We start from the raw sequence: 20,364 nt of genomic DNA, 5'->3' as shown, positions 1-20,364 counted from the left end.
GGAGTGAGAAGTGAAATTGGACTGTGAATCAAAGAACTTTTTTTGAATGTACACGTGTGCAAATAAAGGAATGGAAGGAGCAAGGTTTAAAAGAACTGGACAGGACAAGGGAATGAAGTTGAATGGACTACGGAAGTAGAAGAGGGATAATAGGGTGTACAAAGGAGGGTGCACCCATGATAACCACTGCCCATGGGAAGAAGCTATTCCACAGCTTGGTGATGCTGGCTCTGATACTCCTGTATCTCTTCTTCAACAGGAGCAGCTGAAAGATGCTGTGTGCAGGATGGAAAGAGTCCTCAATGATTTTGCACGCTCTCTTCAGACAATAATCCCGATAGATCACGTTGATGGGAGAAGAGAGATTCTTGTGATCCTCTGCAGTAACCGTATCACACTGAAATAACCACATAACAGTTTATGGCATGGAAACAGGCCATCTCGGCACTTCAGGTCCACGCCAGTTCACTCAAACAACTCCGCTAGATCCCTCTGCCTATTCTCCGCCCATAACCCTCCAATCCCCTCCTATCAATGTATATATCCAGCCTCCTCTTAAATGAAAGAATTGACTCTGCCTCAACTATTTCTCCTGGAAGATTAATCCATTCAGCCACCACTCTCTGAGTGAAGAAGCATCCTCTAATATTTCTCCTAAAATTTTGCCCCCTTACCCTCAACTTGTGTCCTCTTGTTTCAACCTCCCCTGCTCTCAGGGGGAAGAGTCTAATTGCATCTAGTCTATCAATTCCCTTCATAATTTTAAACACCTCTATCAAATCCCCTCTCAACCGTCTATGTTCCAATGAATAAAGTCCTAACCTCTTTAATCTTTCTCTGTATTCTAGGTATTTTAAGCAAGGAAACATCCTTGTAAACCTTCTCCGCCCCCTCTCCACCTTATCTCTATCCTTCCTTTAATTTGGAGACCACAACTGAACACAATACTCCAAACCTGGCCTCACCAACACCTTAAACAGTCGCAGCATCACTTCCCAGCTCCTATACTCTATGCTATGATTTATGAAGACTAACATACCAAATGCCTTCTTAACCACTCTGTCAACATGGGAATCCACCTTCAAGGAATGCTCCACCATAACTCCAAGGTCTCTTCGTTCTTGTGCATTCCCCAATGTCCTCCCCTTTACTACATATGTCCTATTTTGATTATTTTTTTCCGAAATGACGCAACTCACACTTTTCAACATTAAATTCCATCTGCCATCATTCAGCCCAATTTTCCAGACAAACCAAATCCCTCTGTAATCCCTGAAAACCTTCCTCGCTATCCACCACTCCCCCTATTTTTGTATTGTCTGCGTATTTACTTACCCAATTAACCACCCCATCATCCAAATCATTAATATAAATTATGAACAACAGGGGACCTAGCACCGATCCTTGAGGTACTCCACTCATCACAGGCTTCCATCCTGACAGACAGTTATCCACCATGACCCTCTGCTGTCTCTCCTCCTGCCCCCTCTGAACCCATCTTACTATTTCTCTATTAATCCCCAGTGACTGAACCTTCCTTACTAACCTTTCATGTTCTTTGGCTTGGCTTCGCGGACGAAGATTTATGGAGGGGGTAAAAAGTCCACGTCAGCTGCAGGCTCGTTTGTGGCTGACAAGTCCGATGCGGGACAGGCAGACACGATTGCAGCGGTTGCAAGGGAAAATTGGTTGGTTGGGTGTTGGGTTTTTCCTCCTTTACCTTTTATCAGTGAGGTGGGCTCTGCGGTCTTCTTCAAAGGAGGTTGCTGCCCGCCAAACTGTGAGGCGCCAAGATGCACGGTTTGAGGCGTTATCAGCCCACTGGCGGTGGTCAATGTGGCAGGCACCAAGAGATTTCTTTAGGCAGTCCTTGTACCTTTTCTTTGGTGCACCTCTGTCACGGTGGCCAGTGGAGAGCTCGCCATATAACAGGATCTTGGGAAGGCGATGGTCCTCCATTCTGGAGACGTGACCCATCCAGAACCTTTCATGTGGAACCTTATCAAAAGCTTTGCTCAAATCCAGATAGACTTCATCCACTGCCCTACCTTCATCCACCTTGCTTGTCACATTTTCAAAAAAACTCAACAAGGTTCATCAAACATGACTTCCCCTTCATAAACCCATGCTGGGTACTCCTGATCAATCCCTGCCTATCCAGATATCTATACACACCATCTCTAAGAATACCCTCCATAACTTTCCTTACCACCGAAGTCAAACTTACAGGCCTATAATTACTTGGCTGACACCTCGTGCCTTTTTTAAACAACGGAACTACATTAGCAACCCTCCAATCCCGCGGCACTACACCCTCCTCCAGTGATCATTGAAAAATCACTGGCAGTGCATCTGCTATTTGCTCCCTGACCTCCCTTAATATCCTGGGGAAAATCCCATCAGGACCAGGAGACTTACCCACTTTTACTGACCCTAGAAGCTCCAAAACCCTATCTTTACTAATCCCTCTCTTTTCCATAACTAAGCCATTTGCCTCACTTATCTCACAAAGTCCAATGTCCTTTTCCATCATGAACACAGATGAGAAAAAATTGTTTAATGTCTTTCCATCTGATACAGTTCACCGCTCCCATTTTCCAGTGGTCCTATTCTATCCTTAACCCTCCTTTTACTATTCACATATCTGTAAAAACCCTTAGGATTCACTTTTACCTTATCAGCTATTGACACCTCATACCTTCTTTTTGCCATTCTAATTTCTTTCTTAAGGTTTTTTCTGCAATCTATGTAATAATCATATATCTTATCCATTTTTTGCTTCTTAAATTTAACATATGCCCCCCTCTTATCCCGAACCAACTTCCTAATTTTTCCAGAAAAACCACGGTTCCCTTGAACCTTTGGCCTTGCCTTTTGATCTGACTGGCACATAAAGATCCTGTACTCTCAATATCTCTTCTTTAAATACCCTCCAAATCTCCTTGACATCCTTTCCAGAAAAAAAGATCAGCCCATACAATTTTCTGCAAATCCGTTTTCATTTCTTCAAATCTGACCTTCCCCCACTCGAAGACCTTCAACCTCGGACCTGACCTACCTCTTTCCATATTTAAGTTGAAGCTGATGGGCCCAAAGTTCTCACCAACGCACACTTCCCTCACCTGCCCTATTCCATTCCCTAACAATAGATCTAACACTGCGTCCCCTCTAGTAGGCACCTCAACATACTGCTGTAAAAAGCAATCCTGAACACACTGTACAAAGTCTAAGCCATCCTGCCCTTTCACTGATTGCGTTTCTCAATCAATGTTAGGAAAATTGAAATCCCCAACTATCACAACCCTATTTCTACTACACATCTCAGTTATTTCCCTGCACATTTGCTCTTCTAGTTCTCTATCCTCTTTTGGTGGCCTATAATATACCCCTATATTTGTAGCCTATCTTTCTTATTTTTTAGTTCAACCCACAGAGCCTCCCATGATGAGTCCTCCAGTCTATCTTGCCTTAGCACCTGACAAGCAATGCCACACCTCCCCCTCGTATCCCGCCAATTCTGTCATGTCTAAAGCACCAAAATCCCAGAATATTTAACTGCCAGTCACAACCTTTCTTCAACCATGTCTCACAAATTGCTATCACATCATAATGCCACATGTCAATCCACACCATTAGTTCATCCAACTTGTTTACCACACTCCTTGCATTGAAATAAATGCATCTCAGAGATCTTCCACCTTTAACTTCTGCCTCTCACTCTCTCTACAATTGTTACAATGGCCACTATTTATTACCTGCCGCTGTTTCACCTCCAGATTGTGTGAAAAAGCCTTTTTTCTTTGCCTAAAGATTCTGTTCTTGTTATCCTCCCTGACATGAACCCTTGTCCCCAACCTTGCTAGTTTAAAGCCCTAGAAAATGCCCCTGCCAGGAGACTGGTACCTCTGGGATTTAGATGTGACCCATCCTTACAGTATAGGTCCCATCTCCCCCAGAAATGGACCCAGTGGTCCAAGAACTTAAAACCCTGTCTTTTACTCCACCCCTTCAGCCACACATTCAATCTCTACCTGACTCTATTTTTGCCCTCACTATCGCGTGGCACAGGAAGTAATCCAGAGATTACACCCTTAGTGGTCCTTCTTCTGAGCTCCCTGCCTAACTCCTTATATTCAGCCAGCCAGGGCACTCTGAATAGAACTCCTGTAGAAAGTTGACATAATAGTGGCTGGTAGCCTTGCCTGCTTCTCAGGAAGTACAGTCACTCTTGCGCTTTCCTGACAAGTGAGGAGATGTTGAGTGTCCACGATAGGTCACCAGTTACGCGGGCGAGGGTGCGGGCGAGGGTGCGGGCGAGGGTGCGGGCGAGGGTGCGGGCGAGGGTGCGGGCGAGGGTGCGGGCGAGGGTGCGGGCGAGGGTGCGGGCGAGGGTGCGGGCGAGGGTGCGGGCGAGGGTGCGGGCGAGGGTGCGGGCGAGGGTGCGGGCGAGGGTGCGGGCGAGGGTGCGGGCGAGGGTGCGGGCGAGGGTGCGGGCGAGGGTGCGGGCGAGGGTGCGGGCGAGGGTGCGGGCGAGGGTGCGGGCGAGGGTGCGGGCGAGGGTGCGGGCGAGGGTGCGGGCGAGGGTGCGGGCGAGGGTGCGGGCGAGGGTGCGGGCGAGGGTGCGGGCGAGGGTGCGGGCGAGGGTGCGGGCGAGGGTGCGGGCGAGGGTGCGGGCGAGGGTGCGGGCGAGGGTGCGGGCGAGGGTGCGGGCGAGGGTGCGGGCGAGGGTGCGGGCGAGGGTGCGGGCGAGGGTGCGGGCGAGGGTGCGGGCGAGGGTGCGGGCGAGGGTGCGGGCGAGGGTGCGGGCGAGGGTGCGGGCGAGGGTGCGGGCGAGGGTGCGGGCGAGGGTGCGGGCGAGGGTGCGGGCGAGGGTGCGGGCGAGGGTGCGGGCGAGGGTGCGGGCGAGGGTGCGGGCGAGGGTGCGGGCGAGGGTGCGGGCGAGGGTGCGGGCGAGGGTGCGGGCGAGGGTGCGGGCGAGGGTGCGGGCGAGGGTGCGGGCGAGGGTGCGGGCGAGGGTGCGGGCGCGGGCGAGCACTGTGGTCTGGAGAAATGCTGTTGCGTCTGGTTGTACAAACAGATGATAATGAACTGAACTTGAATTGCCATGTAGAGAAAAAAGAAAGTCTTTCTTCTGGGACTGTTTATTGCCATCCATCACACATAGCTAATGGGGTCAAAGAAACCCTCGGACATGCTCCGTGAAGCATACTCCTTGGACAGTGCTGTGGTCCTGCGGACGCCTGAGAGCTCCTGAAGGAGACCAGGGTGCGTGCTCCGAGACCAGATGCCGACGCTGGAAGGTTGCTCACAGACATGCGCAGTGTGTGCCTCCCCGACAGGTGACAGGTAGGAAGGCAGCGCAGGGGAACAGCTTCCATCAATGTGAAGACCGAGGCCGGTTAGATTGGCTCTCGGCACCGCAAGGTGGATACGATGCCGCTGCATGGACCCTTCCCACCCCATGCTCCTAACCTATGACCTCTGGGATTTAACCTTTTGTACCTTGCCATGTTGAATTGCAGGCATCAGGTGTGCATGTTTCCCTGGCACTGGGAGAGCAGTTCCAGCTGTGTAAGGGATTATGGATTTCAGATTTATTGTCAGAGTACATGCATGAGATCACATAGAACACTGAGTTTCCTTTTTCCTGTGGCCGAGATAGAATTACCACTGATAGGTAGTGCAAAACAATAACCTGTACACAGAATAAACTTGAAAACAAATAAAAGAACTGTAAACAGATAATGAATGTAAACAAACTGCAATACAGAGAGAACAAAGAAAATCAATAAAATAAACAAGTAAGAGTCCTTAAATGAGTCCCTGATTGAGTTTGTTGTTGAGGAGTCTGATGGCGGAGGGGTAGCAGCTGTTCCTGATCCTAATGGTGCGAGTCTTGTGGCACCAAAACCTCTTTCCTGATGGCAGCAGCAAGTACAGAGCGTGTGCTAGGTGGTGTGGGTCTTTGATGTTTGCTGCTGCTCTCTGACAGCAGCGTTCCCAGTAGCTGTACTCAGTTGTGAGGAGTGTTTTGCCTGTGATGTTTTGGGCTGTGTCCACTACCTTTTGGAGGGCTTTGTATTCTAGGCTATTGGTGTTCCCATCCCAGACAGTGATGCAGCTGGTCAGCACACTTTCTACCATACCTCTAGAAATTTTCCAGAGTTTCTGGGTGCTATACCAAACCTCTGCAAACTCCTGAGGAAGTAGAGGCACTAACATGCTTTCTTCACATGATGCCTTTGGTGTGTTGGATCCAGGAAAGATCTTCCTTGATAGTGTCTCCCAAATCTTAAATTTTCTCATCCCCTCCACCTCTGATCCTCTGTGATCACTGGATTGTATACCTCTGGTTTTCCATTCCTGAAGTCAGCAATCACCTCCTTAGTTTTGGTGACATATAGTGCAAGGTTGTTTTTAGACCATTCAATGTCCATCCTGTAGGCTGACTCATCCCCTTCTTTTATACAACCCACTACTGTGGTATAGTCAAGAAATTTGTAGATGGTGTTATTGTCGTACTGAGCTACACAGTTGTAGGTGTAAAGGGAGTATAGCAGAGGGCTAAGAATGCAGTTCTGTGGTGCTCTGGTACTGATAGAGATTTTAGAGATGTCCTGACCAATCTTCACTGATTGTGGTCTGGAGGTGAGGAAATCCATGATCCAATTGGGTGTCAACTCCCAAGTCTGAGTTTGATCAGTTTTGAGGGGATAATGTTGTTAAATTCCATAATGTAGTTAATAAAGAGCATCCTGATGTCTGTATCTTTGCTGTCCAGGTGTTCCAGGGCTTTGTGTAGAGCCAGTGAGATGGCATCTGCCGTTGACCTATTTCTGCGATAAGTGAATGGGAACGAATCCATGTCAATGCTCAGACAGGAGCTGATAAGCTTCATCATCAGCCTTTCCATTGTGGATGTAAATGGTACTGGTCGATAGTGGTTAAGTCATTATGGGTAATGAAGATGGCCCTTGACCCGCTGTGACCATCACTTTCTTTTCCTGTTGCTCAGCAGACGGAGCCCGGGAAGGCGGGCGGGCGAATTGTGACCGTTCGGCTCTGCAGACCTTGCCGGGATCCAAACCCTGGTAGGTAACGGCTACAGTCAGAACCGTCACAAAATACAATAAATATAATAAAAGCAGAAAACCGGAACATTCAGGCAACGTCTAAGGTAGTGGTTCCCAACCTTTCTCTCTCCACTCACGTACCACTTTCAGTCATCCCTTACTGACCCCTTATACAGGATGCCATTGGTGCTCTGTGCTTCGTGGTTTGTGAGCAGTTTAAATAAAAGGTTTGAGAACCTACGGTCTAAGGGCTCGGACTCCATATGTTGACAATCCTTTTCCTTCCACTAAACCCCCTCGACCCATTGACTTCCTCCAGCAAATTGGATTTTGCTTCAGATTCTGGAATTTGCCGTCTCTTGAACCCGGACCCTAATGTCTCCAGCATTTCAGGTCTGGTCCTTTTTGATTAATGGCTGAACTAAAATGTAAACTCTTTCCTGCTTTTGTTCTGATTCGATTTGCAGCATCTGCAGGATTTTACTTTCCAAAATAAGAAGTTGAACTTAAGCCTGAAAGAACACGTCCGATTTGTTCAAGTATCTGGATTATTTGAAAACAAGCTTTTCTTCCACCTTTCTCTCTATTTAGATCGCTCATCACAACTTCCTCTGTTCCAGAGCTACCCAGCGTTTCCACAGTCAAACCAGGTAATGGAAGGCCCTCATCCCGTGAATCATTCTGGGGTAATTTCCCATTTCATCATCAAATATCCACAGACTTGCTTATAGATTCCTGTGAAAGACATCACCCCTATCGGCGACACAGTTAGCTCAGCAGCTCGCACAATGGTATTATATAATGTCAACAACATGGGTACCGATCCAGTGCTGTCTGTAAGGAGTTTGTACGTTCTCCCCGTGTCTCTGTGCCTTTCCTCTGGGTGCTGCGGTTTCCTCCTGCCTTTCAAAAATATACAGGGTTTGGAGGTTGAATTTTTTTTTAGACATGCAACACGGTAACAGGCCCTTTCTGCCCACGAACCCATTCCAACCAATTACACCCAATTGACTTACTACCCCTGATGTGTTTTGGAGAGTGGGAGGAAACCGGAGCCTGCGGGAAACCCACGCAGACATGGGAAAAAACATACAAACTCCTTACAGACAGTGAGAATTCGAACCCCAATCTCAATGGCTGGCGTTGTAACTGCTACGTTAACTGTGTCATCCCAGTCTCTTCACCAAAGCATCTACATCCCTCCTGTTAGGAGGCAACCAGAACTGAATGCAAACTCTCTTCACAATGTCGTCCCTCCAGACTCTTCAGTATTGGCCGATATTAACAAACTCCATGACCAGTTCTTTCCCATTGCTGGTCATGTCAGTGGATAAAAGGGGAAAACTGGTGATCGAGATGCATACACAAGAAATAACATACACGTATCTCTTTGAAGGGAGTTCTATGAGACGCCCTCTTACTGTTCCCCTTCTGGAATCCGCTGCTCTAACAAACATCTGCAGATTTTCTTGTTTAACTCCATTCATCTGCTACACTGCGAAGTCTCTGAGAAATCCCCACCCTGAAGTGGGTTTCCTTTGTGGATGATCTAAAGATGGGAGGAGGGGCAGGTAGTTGAAAACACATCGAGATGCTGGAGGAACTCAGCTGGTCTTTTCAGTGTCCACAGGGGACAAAGATAAATTTCCAGTGTTTCAGGCCAGAGCCCTTCTTCAAGGTAGAATTAGAATCAGCTAATACCATAAAGTCTCAGAATTCAGACAGTGGGGGAGGAATCCAGACCAACAAAAGGTGTTAATAGGATATGAGAAGCGACGAGGTGAGAATTGATCATGTTTGTGGGAAAAGAGACAGGGAATGTAGAGACAGAGATGAGAAAAGGCCAGGGGGTTTAACGAAAGCCGAGAATTCAATATTAATGGCATCCTGTTGAAGGATGCCCAGTGGGAAGATGAGCTGTTGTTCCTCCAGTTAGCGGGTGATCTCAGTCTGACAATGCATGAGACCATGGACAGACATGTCAGCAAGGGAATGGGATGGAGAACTGAAATGTGTGGCCACTGGGAGATCCACGCTATTGTGGAGGACAGAGCCAAGGTACTCAACAAGGCAATCCCTCCCCCAGTCTGCATCCAGCCTTTCCGATGTAGTGGGGACCACAACAGGAGCACGAATCCAGTAGATGACTCTTGCAGATTCACAAGTGAAATGTTACTTCACATGGAAGGACTGTTTGGGGCCCGAATGGTGGAGGAAGGAGGTGTGGGCACAAGTGGAGCATCTTTTGTGGTCATAGGGATAGGTACCAAAGGGACAATTGGTGCGGATGGAGGAGTGGATGAGGGAGTCACGGAGGGAGTGGTCCCTGCAGTAGGTGGGGAGGTGAGGGGAATTTTTGCCTAGTGGAGGGGTCATGAGGGACAGGTAATATTGTGGAAGTCTGAGAAGGGCATAGACAGGTTGAAAGATTGAGCAAGGAAATGGCGGATGGAGTTCAGCGAAGAGAAGTGAAGGATCATGCTCTTTGGTGGAAGGAATAAAGATGTGGACATTTACATATCAGAGGGACTTGGGAGTTCTCGTGCAAGACTCCCTAAAGGTGAACTTTCATGTAGAGTCAGTGGTGAGGACGGCGAATGGACAGAGATAGAATATGAAAGCAGGGATGTAATGAGGCTTTCTGAAGCATTGGTGAAAGCACAGTTTTGGGCTCCATATCAAAGAAAGGGGGTGTTGGTGTTGGAGAGGGGCCCAGAGGAGGTTTACAAGGAGGATTCCTGGAGTGATGGATTTTCATATAAGGAGAATTTGAAGGCTCTGGGATTGTACTCGTTGGTGTTTAGATGAATGAGGGCGGGGGTCTCATTGAAATCAATGGAATACTGAAAGGCCTGGATTTCGTGGATGTGGAGAGGATGTTTCCTCTGATGGGGGAGCCTGTGTTGCCGTGAGCGGCTGTGGAGGCCAATTCATTGGGGATATTTCAGGCAGTGGTAGGAAGGGGATCAAGGGTTGGGGGGAGAGGGCAGGAGAATGGGTTGAAAGGGATAGTAAATCAGCCATGATGGAATGACAGGGTGAGTTTGATGGGCCAAATGGCCTGACTGCTTATGATGTTATTGTATTACAGTCTACAACAGACTTCTCAGCAACAGGAGAGATTCCCTCAGCTGGATTTTAAATCGGCCCCGAGGTGTCAAACGCAATCCCAGCTCCCACTCTCCCCACTTGCATTTCCAAGGTGGGGGTTTGATCGCTGCCCACGAAGCACCTGATCAACAGAGCCTTCTTTGACCACAATGCCCCGTGCTTGGCAAGAGGCTCCGCAGGCACCGTTCTAAGCTCCTCGCATGGCTCCTTCGGGGGAGTTAGCAATGCATTCCGGGTAATCCCCTGGTCGGGGACTGAAGGTGATTTTGCACTGTGTTCCTGAACGGAGGGGGGGGGGGGCTCTTGTGGTTCCAGAGCTTGCAAAGCCCGGCTAGAGAATGCTTCTCCCTGGGTCCTGGCCCCAGTCCCAGCCTCAGTGTTGATTTAACCCGCTGCCCTGGTCTCTGGGAGCCTCCCATCAGGCTGAGCACAAGCTGTGTGCCCTGGGGTAGGACTGCATTGATTTATCCCCTGATCACACCCTCTTGTTCCCACAGCGATGAACCCGTTTCAGTGTTCCATCTGCAGGAAGAACTTTGAAGGGTCAAGTGAGTTAACGAAACACCAGCGGGTCCACACTGAGGAGAGGTCCATCACCTGCCCTGTGTGCAGCAAGGTCTTCACCCAGACCTCCCAGCTGCAGACGCACCAGCGGGTCCACACCAGGGAAAAGTCATTCATCTGCCCCGAGTGTGGGAAGGGCTTCACCGAGTCATCCAACCTGCTGAGACACCAGCGGGTTCACACCGGGGAGAGGCCATTCACCTGCCCTGAGTGTGGCAAGGGTTTCACCCAGACATCCAACCTACTGACCCACCAGCGGGTCCATACCAAGGAGAGGCCTTTTGTCTGTCCTGAGTGCAGCAAGGGTTTCACCCAGGCCTCGCACCTGCTGACCCACCAGCGGGTCCACACTGGGGAGAGGCCCTTCACTTGCCCCGAGTGTGGCAAGGGCTTCATCCAAACCTCTGACCTGCGGAGGCACCAGCGGGGCCACAGCGGGGAAAAGCCTTTCACCTGCTCTGAGTGCGAGAAGGCCTTTGGCAACAGATCTAGCCTTGCGATACACCGGCGTGTCCACACCGAAAACAGGCCATTCATTTGTCCCAAGTGCGGCAAGGGCTTCATCCAGACCTCCCACCTGCTGAGTCACCAGCGGGGCCACACTGGAGAAAAGCCGTTTGTCTGCCCCGAGTGCAGAAAGGGCTTCACCGAGTCATCCAACCTGCTGAGACACCAGCGGGTCCACTCCGGGGAGAGGCCATTCACCTGCTTCAGCTGCGGCAAGAGCTTCACCCAGTTAGCCGGCCTGTGGAAACACCAGCGGGTCCACAAGTGAACACATTCTGTAGCTGATCTGACCCCAAACCCTGTCATTCTAACCAGGGTCAGACCGTGTCCACTAACCCGTCCCTGTCTAACTGATCTTAACAGCCCCTGTAACTGTTCTGCAGCTTAATGTACTTGCCACATGTCAAATAAATAACCTGGACCTTGAACATTTGGGTGTTGACTGTTGAATAGCGAGGGCTGGACTTAGGCTTCAGTTTGGATTATTTGAATGGTCTTTCTGCTGTTGAACCACAGAACAGCACAGAAACCGGTCATTTGGCCCATCTATTCTGTGCTATACTATTATTCTGCCCAGTCCCATTGACTGTTAGACAACTGATCGCTTCTCCCTCCTTTCCCTATTCTAGTGACAGAGGAGGGAGCCTGGCCATTTGGGGAGCAGTACCTTAGAAGGGGAGGGTAAGGGTCTGGAAGCTTTTGCCACAAGTGGGTGTTTTTATAAATTGTCATTTGAAAACTCAAGGTGAATGAATGTTTTCCGAACCATGGGGAACGGGTGGTCTTTTGGAATTGGGTCACGGATAAGCCTTGATAGGTCATAAAGTTGTGCCACACAGAAAAGAGTCTCTTCGGCCCAGCTTGTTCATACTGGCCCAATTTGGCCCACATCCCTCTAACACCCTTCTGATCCATGTTCCTGAATATGTCTTCTTAGTTCACCCGCCTCCATGACTTCCTGTGGCAGCTCATTCCACATCATCCCACCTCCCTCTGTGTAAAGTTAAATAGGGGAGACTGCAGATGCTGGGTCTACAATGCAATACTGGAGAAACTCAGCAGGTCATTCAACGTCTATAGGGTAACCAACATTTCGGGCCTGGGGCCTTCAACTAGGTCTGAGCAAAAAGCAGGCAGTTATCTGAAGAGAGGAGGGAGGAAGGGGCAGGGGGAGGAGCTCACGGTAAGGATGTGGGAAGAAGAGAAAAAAGCTGAGGGGTGATAGGGGTAACTCTCTGATTGGAAAGGGGAGTGGGGAACTGGAGGAAAGGAGTCGGGGAATAGGGAGAGAGGGACTTGGGGAGGGGTTTAATTGGAACTGGAGAAGTCGATATTAAACCCATCTGGTTGGAAAGTGTCCAGATAGAATATTAGAGGTTCCTTCAATTTGCAGGTAGCCTAGTTTTGGCCATGCACGAGGCCATGGACAGACACGCGGGTGTGGGAATGGGGCCGAGAAGTGAAATGGTTCCTCACTGGGAGGTTCCCGTTATTTACACTAGAGTGAAGGTGCTCAACGGACCGATCTCCCAGTTTTGTGTCCAGTCTCTGATATGGAGAAGGCCATATCAGAAACAATAGGGCCACGGGAGGAGATCAGTGAGTCACAATTAGGAGAGGGCAGGGGAAGAGTAAGGTACTAGAGAGGACACCTGTGACTGTCACCTTCAATAATAAGTACTCCTCTCTGAGTACTGTTGGGTGGGTGGGGTGGGGTGGGGGGGGGGGAACATAGCTGGGAGAAGCAACAATGGCTGTACCTCTGGCACAGGGTCAGCCCCTGTGGCTCAGAAGGGAAGGGAAAGGAAGAGGAGGGCAATAGTCATAGGGGACTCAATAGTTAGGAGGACAGATCGGGGATTCTGTGGACACAGTAAGGAGAACCAGATGGTGGTTTGCCTCCCTGGTGGCAGGATCCGGGATGTTGCTGCTAGTGTCCAAGATATCTTAAAGTGAGAGGGAGACGAGCCAGAGGTCGTGGTACATGTAGGTACCAATGACATAGGGAGGAAGAGTGAAGAGGTCCTGAAAAGAGAGTACAGGGAGTTAGGTAGAGTTGAAAAGAAGGGCCGCGAATTGAGTAATCTTGGGATTATTGCCTGTGCCACGTGACAGTGAGAGCAGCAACAGAATGAGGTGGAGGATGAACGCGTGGCTGAAGGGATGGAGTAAGGGGCAGGGATTCAAGTTTCTGGATCACTGGGACATTTTTTGTGGGAGGTGGGACCTGTACAGAATGGACGGTTACACTTGAATCCCAGGAGGACCAGGATCCTGGGAGGGACATTTACTAAGGCTACTCAGTAGACTAAACTAGAATGATTAGAGGGAGGGAACCAAGCAAAGGAGAACAGCAAGGAGAAGGTTCGACTGCAAACAGAGAAAGCTTGTAGTCAGTGTTGTGTGGAAAGGCAGGGAATAGAAAAGGGAGATGTTCTGTACGGAGATGATAGAAAAATAACAAAATTGTTTGTAAAGATGAGGGCAAACAGAGAATAAGTAGTGGGAAATCTCTGAAATGCATATACTTTCATGCTAGGAGCATTGTAAGGAAGGTGGATGAACTAAGGGTGTGGATAGACACTTGGTAGTATGACATGGTAGCGATTAGTGAAATGTGGTTGCAGGAGGGATGTGATTGGCAGCTAAATATTCCTAGATTTCATTGCATAAAGTGTGATAGAATTGGAGGGGGCAGGGGGGGGGTGGTGTTGGATTGCTTGTCAGGGAAAATATTATAATGGTTCTTAGGCAGGATAGATTAGAGGGCTCATCTAGGGAAGCTGTATGGGTGGAACTAAGGAATGGTAAAGGGGCAGTCACACTTATAGAGGTGTATTACAGACCACCTAATGGGGAGTGAGAACTAGAGGAGCAAATTTGTAGAGAGATAGCAGAGATTTGTAATAAGCACAAGGTTGTGATGGGTGGGGGGGGGAGAGATTTAAATTTTCTACATATAGATTGGGAAACCCATTTTATGAAAGGGCTGGATGGAGGATGTGTGCAGGATAGGTTTTAGAGCAATACGTAGAGGTACTGACTAGAGAAGGGGCAGTGTTGGTTCTACTGTTGGCAGGTGACAGAAGTATGTGTTGGGGAGCACTTTGGATCCAGTGATCATTGTGCCATTAGCTTTAATGTAATTATGGGAAGGGATAGGTCAGGTCCTAGAGTTGAGGTTTTCAATTGGGTAAAAACCAGATTTGAGGAAATGCGAAAGGAGTGGATTGGGACAATTTGTTTTTTGGGCAGGATGTAGTAGAGAAATGGAAGTCTTTTAAAGGTGAGATTTTGAGGGTACAAAATCTTTTTGTTTCTGCTAGGTTAAAAGGCAGGATCAAAAGTTTGAGAGAGCCATGGTTTTCAAGGGATATTGGAAACTTAGTTCAAATAAAGAGGGAGACCTACAATAAATAAAAGAAACAAGGAATAAAGGAGATGTTCGGAGAATACAATGAATGTAAAAAGAATCAAGTGAGAAATTCGAAAAACTAAAAGAAGGTACGAGGTGGCTTTAGCAAATGGTGAAAATAAATCCAAAAGGTTTCTATAAATATGTGAATAGCTAAAGGTCTCTAAGAGAATCAGTGGACAACTGTGTGTGGAGCCAAATGAGATGGGGGAGATCTTGAACAATTTCTTTTCTTTGGTATTCACCAAGGAGAAGGATATTGAAATGTGCACCCGGAGGAAATCTGCACCCAATAAAGTCTGCGACCCTGCTGCCAGCGTAAATGACCAGCTGAAACGGCTGGAACCAAACTGTAGTGTGATGGTTCATGTGCCGTATGTGCAAATACAGCTGTTGTTGGCAGCGATGAGCACTGGTCCTGACTTCCCAGCGCATGTATCATGGCTCGAGTGGGGCAATATGCTAGCTTCTGCCCCTGTGTCTATGAGGAACTTTTGCCCAGAGTGTTGGTCCCATAAGTAAAGGAGGCTAAAACGGTGGCCAGCTGCCGTAGGCATTAATGATAGTCAGCCCCAGCACTTCCCAGAAAAGAACAGGGTGGGCAGCAATGGTGGGCTCCTGAACCACACTTTTGGTCAAAAACACCAACAGTCCACACTGGGGTCACTCCCTGCTGTGGGATTACCGGCTTCATTGGTGGCATGACAAAGGCTCGGGGCCTAGGTTGAGTCGCAGCAACTTGGTTGATAGAGGTCCTGCCACACTACTTGGTGTGCCACAGGATATCTGCAAGGGCTGCTACTTCGTGTGGGTCACTGAAATCATCATAAACGACAAGGAGGCAGATATCTTCTGGCATCTGCTCGAGAAAGATTTGTTTAAGCAGTAAGCATGGTTTATGGCCATCTGCTAGTGCCAGCATCTCGTTCATTAAAGTCTATGGTGTGTGGTCATCCAGGCCGTCAATGTGGAGCAACTGCACTGCATGCTCATGATGGGAGAGGCCAGAACTACGGATCAGGAGCACCTTGATTGTTTCATACTTGTCCATAACCGGTGGCTGGTGTAGGAAGTTGATGATGCGGCCTGCTGTTTCCTGGTCGAGTGAACCGACCTCATAGTAGTACTATGTGGCATCCGAGACAATTTACCTGACCTGGAATTGGGCTTCAGCCTGTTCAAATTAGACCTCCAACTGTGAGGTCCAGAAAGTCAGCAGTTTTGGTGAAACTGCATTCTGCGGGCTTGGGACGGTCATCGTTAGGTCTAAATGCCAAGGACACAATGTAGGTGCACAAGGCAGGCAGCGAGCGAAAGATCCACAGAGTCAAAAGTGAGTTGAACCAACTGACTTTAATAAAACTCGTGTGCACTTAACTCCCTCAAAACCGGATGACATTTGCAACTCCTGGGACCTTTATAACTTCAGCCGCCAGGCTGTGGGCTTCCTCCGTACCTGCAGCTCTCAGTCAGATCTACCATGGACCTGCCCTCAACCGGTTCACCTATTACATGGACGAGCCAATGCAGCAGACATGGAGAATGTACAAACTCCTTACAGATAGCGTGGGATTCGAACCCCGGTCCTGATCACTGGTGCTGTAAAGGTGTTGCATTAACCACTGCGCTAATTGTGCCTCCAAAGGAAATGCAATGGAAAATTGTCAGACTGCGGAGAAATTGCTTCAAACGAGGCTGAATGAGCCAAAATAAAGGATTTGACATTGGTGTGAATTGTGAGGAGAGGCTGGAGCAGAGGAGGCTGAGGGAGGGAGGACCTTATGGAGGGAGATTTATCAAATCACCAAGGGCTTGGAGAAAGGTCTTTTCCCCAGGGTAGGGAAATCTAAAACTGGAGGGTGGAGATTCAAGGCAAAAGGGGAAAGATGCACAATAGACCTCAGGGGACACACGAGTCAGAGAAATATTAACCATATAACAATTACTGCACAGAAACAGGCCATTTGGCCCTTCTAGTCTGCACCAAACCAGGTACTCTCCTCTAGTCCCACCTACCTGCACCTTGCCCATTCCCCTCCCAACCATATACCTATCCAATTTTTCCTTAAATGACAAAACTGACCCCGCCACCACTACTTCTCCCGGAATCTCATTCCATATAGCCACCACTCTGAGAAGTTCCCTCTTATGTTACTTCTAAACTTCTGACCCATACCTCTTAATTCATGATCTCTTGTTTCAATCTCTCAAGGGTGGCTCAAGGGAAAAAGCCGATCCATATCAACTCTATCTATCCCTCATAATCTTAAATACCTCTATCAAATCGTCCCTCAACCTTCTACGCTCCAAGGAATAAAGACCTAATCTACTCAATTTTTCTTTGTAATCTAGATTCTGAAACCCAGGTAACATTTTCATAAATCTTCTCTACACTCTCTGTTCATATCCTTCCTATAATCCAGTGACCAGAACTGCACACAGAATTCCAAATTGGATCTCACTAATGCCTTGAACAGTCTCAACATCACCTCCCAACTCCTGTATTCTATACATTGATTGATAAAGGGCAGCATACCAAAAGCCTTCTTCACCACCTTATCCACATGAGATTCTACCTTGAGCGAATGATGCACCGTTATTCCTAGATCTTTCTGCTCCACTGCCTTCCTCAATGCCCTCCCATTTACTACATGTGTCCTGTTTTGATTATTCCTTCCTAAATGAAGCACTTCACATTTCTCAGCATTAAACTCCATCTGCCATCTTTCAGCCCACTCTTCTAAATCCCTCTGGAATCTTTGAAAACCTTCTTCCTTATCCACAATTTCACCCATTGTAGTATCATCTGTATATTTATTAATCCAATTTACCACCCCATCATCCAGATCATTAATGTAAATGACAAACTGCAATGGACCCAAAATAGATTCCTGAGACACACCACTTGTCACCAGCTTCCAGCCTGACAAACAGTTATCCACTACAACTCTCTGGCATCTCCCTTCCAGCCACTGTTGAATCTATTTGACTATCTCAAAATTAATACCTATCGACTGAACCTTCCTAAACAACCTTCCACACGGAACCTTATGAAGGCCTTACTGGTCCATATTAGACAACATCCACTGCTCTATCCTCATCAACATTCCTAGTCACCTCTTCAAAAATTTCAACAAGATTTGTCAAACATTACCTTCCCCACACAAATCAGTGTTGAGTATTCCTGATCAGATCTTGCCTATCCAGATACTTGTATATATTATCTCTAAGGACGCTTTCCATTAACTTGCAGGTCGATAATTGCTAGGCTTGCTCCTTGAACCTTTTTTGAACAAAGGAACCACATTAGCAATACACCAATTGACCAGGAAGCTGCCTCACGAGTCGATGACCTCACTCAGGCACCGCTGGAGGAAGGTAAATACATGGCTCTGAAAAATCTTCACATTAGCACATGCGGCCTCTCATGATGCAAGCGAGCACGGCCTAGGCAATAGGACCCACTCTGCCCTCGTGGACGAGATGCTCACGCTGGCAAAAAGACACAAGCCCTGCCTCATGTTTGAGCAGATGTTCCTCAAGGACATCAGACTCCTCTTGGCTGACACTGACTTCAGCAACCCATGCAAGGTTGCGGTGCATGCGGATGTCTACTACCATTCAAAACGCAAAGCCATAGACTCCGCCAACTGTTTCGTGGCCACCACCAAGGACAACGCCCAAGTCCAGTCCATCACATGAGCAGGCCCCACCCTGTCAGAGGACAGAGAGGTCCGATCCCAAATGGTGTTTCTATCACCAATGTTGGGGGGGGAGGGGGGCTCCTCCTGCAGATGCCGCCAGCCATGTTCGTTCCCAGGAAATTATTTGGCCAGCCACCGTTAGCGGCTGCAGTGGCTGGCCAACTAAATAGCCTTCTCCACATCTGGGACAGCATCTCAGGCTGCAGGGGGGCAGAGATTAACGTCATACACCCTACAGCACTTGAGAAACGAACAAGACCCCATGGACCTTCCCTTCAGGCTGCCCCTAGCACCACCATCTGAACCTTTTGGCAGTAGCACATCCCAATGGTCCTTCCTGCTTGCTTTGATGGACAAACCCTTGCTCGGCACTGATTTCCTCTGGGCGCAATCCCTACTCGACCTCCAGGGCAGATGACTAGTCCACGCTGAGACTTTCCACACGGTTCTCCATCAGCAAATCCAACGAACCATCTACCCAGCTCACTTCCATGGAGACCAAACATAGCCAGTACAGCCACCTCCTTGTAAGCTTTCCTTCCATTCTGCACCCATTGTTAATGGCAGACATGCCCAAACATGGCATCCGATACCATATTGCTACCACAGGCCCACCATTGCACTCATGTGGCTGCAGCACCACCCCAGACAAACTCAACCTTGCCAAGGAAGAGTTCAGGCGCATGGAGGAACTGGGCATCGTCTGTCATTCTAATAGCCCATGGGCCTCACCCCTCCATTTGGTGCCTCAGTCTAATGGCAGCTGGAGGCCCTTCGATGATCCCCCATATACAGGATTTCACAGTGAATCTCCGTGGCTCAAAGCTTTTCTCCAAAGTCGACCTGGTCCAGGGATACCATCAGATCCATGTGCACCCAGATGATGTCCAAAAGACTGCTATCATTACCATGTTTGACCTGTATGAGTTCCTACGCATGCTGTTTGTTTTGAAAAATATGGTGCAAACCTTTCTGTGCCTCATGGACGTGGTTGCCTTTCCTTTTCATCTACCTCGACGACATCCTAGTAGCCAGCAGCTCACCTGAAGAGCACATGACGCACCTCCGCCAGCTGTTCACTTGCCTCGCACAGTTCAGCTTCACCATTAACCCAGAGAAGAGTCAGTTCAGCCTCATGGAAATAGACTTTCTGGGCCACAAAATTGCCCCAGCCGGCGCCACCCCTTTACTAGACCAAGTCCAGGCCATCTGGCGGTTCGCCATACCAACAACACTGAAGGGTCTTCAGGAATTCATTGGCACACTGAATTTCTCCAAACGGTTCATCCCTGTGGCAGCTAAGATTACGCACCCTCTCTTCACGTTAATGTTGGGCTCGTTGAAGGAGCTTGAATGGACAGAGGAGGCACACAGTGTGTTCTAACACCAAAGAAGCCCTGGCCCACACGACAATGCTTCTACATCCACGGATGGATGTACTGACGGCCCTCGCCGTCAACACGTCCAACACAGCCATGGGCGCTCTTCTGGAACAGTTCATTGATGACTCATGGTGACATCTTCACCCACCCAAATTGAAGTTCAGCGCATTTGACAGGGAACTACTCGTCCTGTACCTGGCCATCTGGTACTTCTGATACTTCCTGGAAGGACGTCCATTCACTGTCCAAACAAACCACAACTGTTTACTTTTGCCTTCTTGAAGTCCTCTGACGCATGGTCTGCCTGACCACAGAGACCCTTATCCTTGGGCTCTGAGTTCACCACTGCTATCCGATACCTGTCAGGAAATCACAACGTGTTTTCTGACACACTTTGCAGGCCTGCAGTCAATGCTATACCACAGGGCATCAACTCCCATGATCTGATTCGGGCACAATGGAACGGCTCCGAGACTCTCAGCTTCCAAACAGCAATCACAGGTGTTGATGACACTTTGCAATTTTTCATTATTTCCAGTTTCAAAACGCCTCCCTAAAGAAACATAAGCTTCGATATTCCGAATCACAATCTTATCTCTCCAATAAAC

The 20,364-nt window shown here is 48.6% G+C and overlaps 1 pseudogene; it reads left to right on the top strand.

Annotated features, from left to right (window-relative positions):
* Positions 1 to 259: 259 nt before the first annotated feature.
* The window catches only part of LOC138745066 (zinc finger protein 585A-like), a 53,476-nt pseudogene continuing 33,371 nt past the window's right edge, over positions 260 to 20,364 (top strand).

The sequence above is a fragment of the Narcine bancroftii genome, chromosome 1 (assembly GCF_036971445.1).
Source record: "Narcine bancroftii isolate sNarBan1 chromosome 1, sNarBan1.hap1, whole genome shotgun sequence".
Taxonomy (NCBI): Eukaryota; Metazoa; Chordata; class Chondrichthyes; order Torpediniformes; family Narcinidae; genus Narcine; species Narcine bancroftii.
Note: the sequence above shows the minus strand (reverse complement) of the source record. Positions and strands in the feature narration are given on the sequence as shown.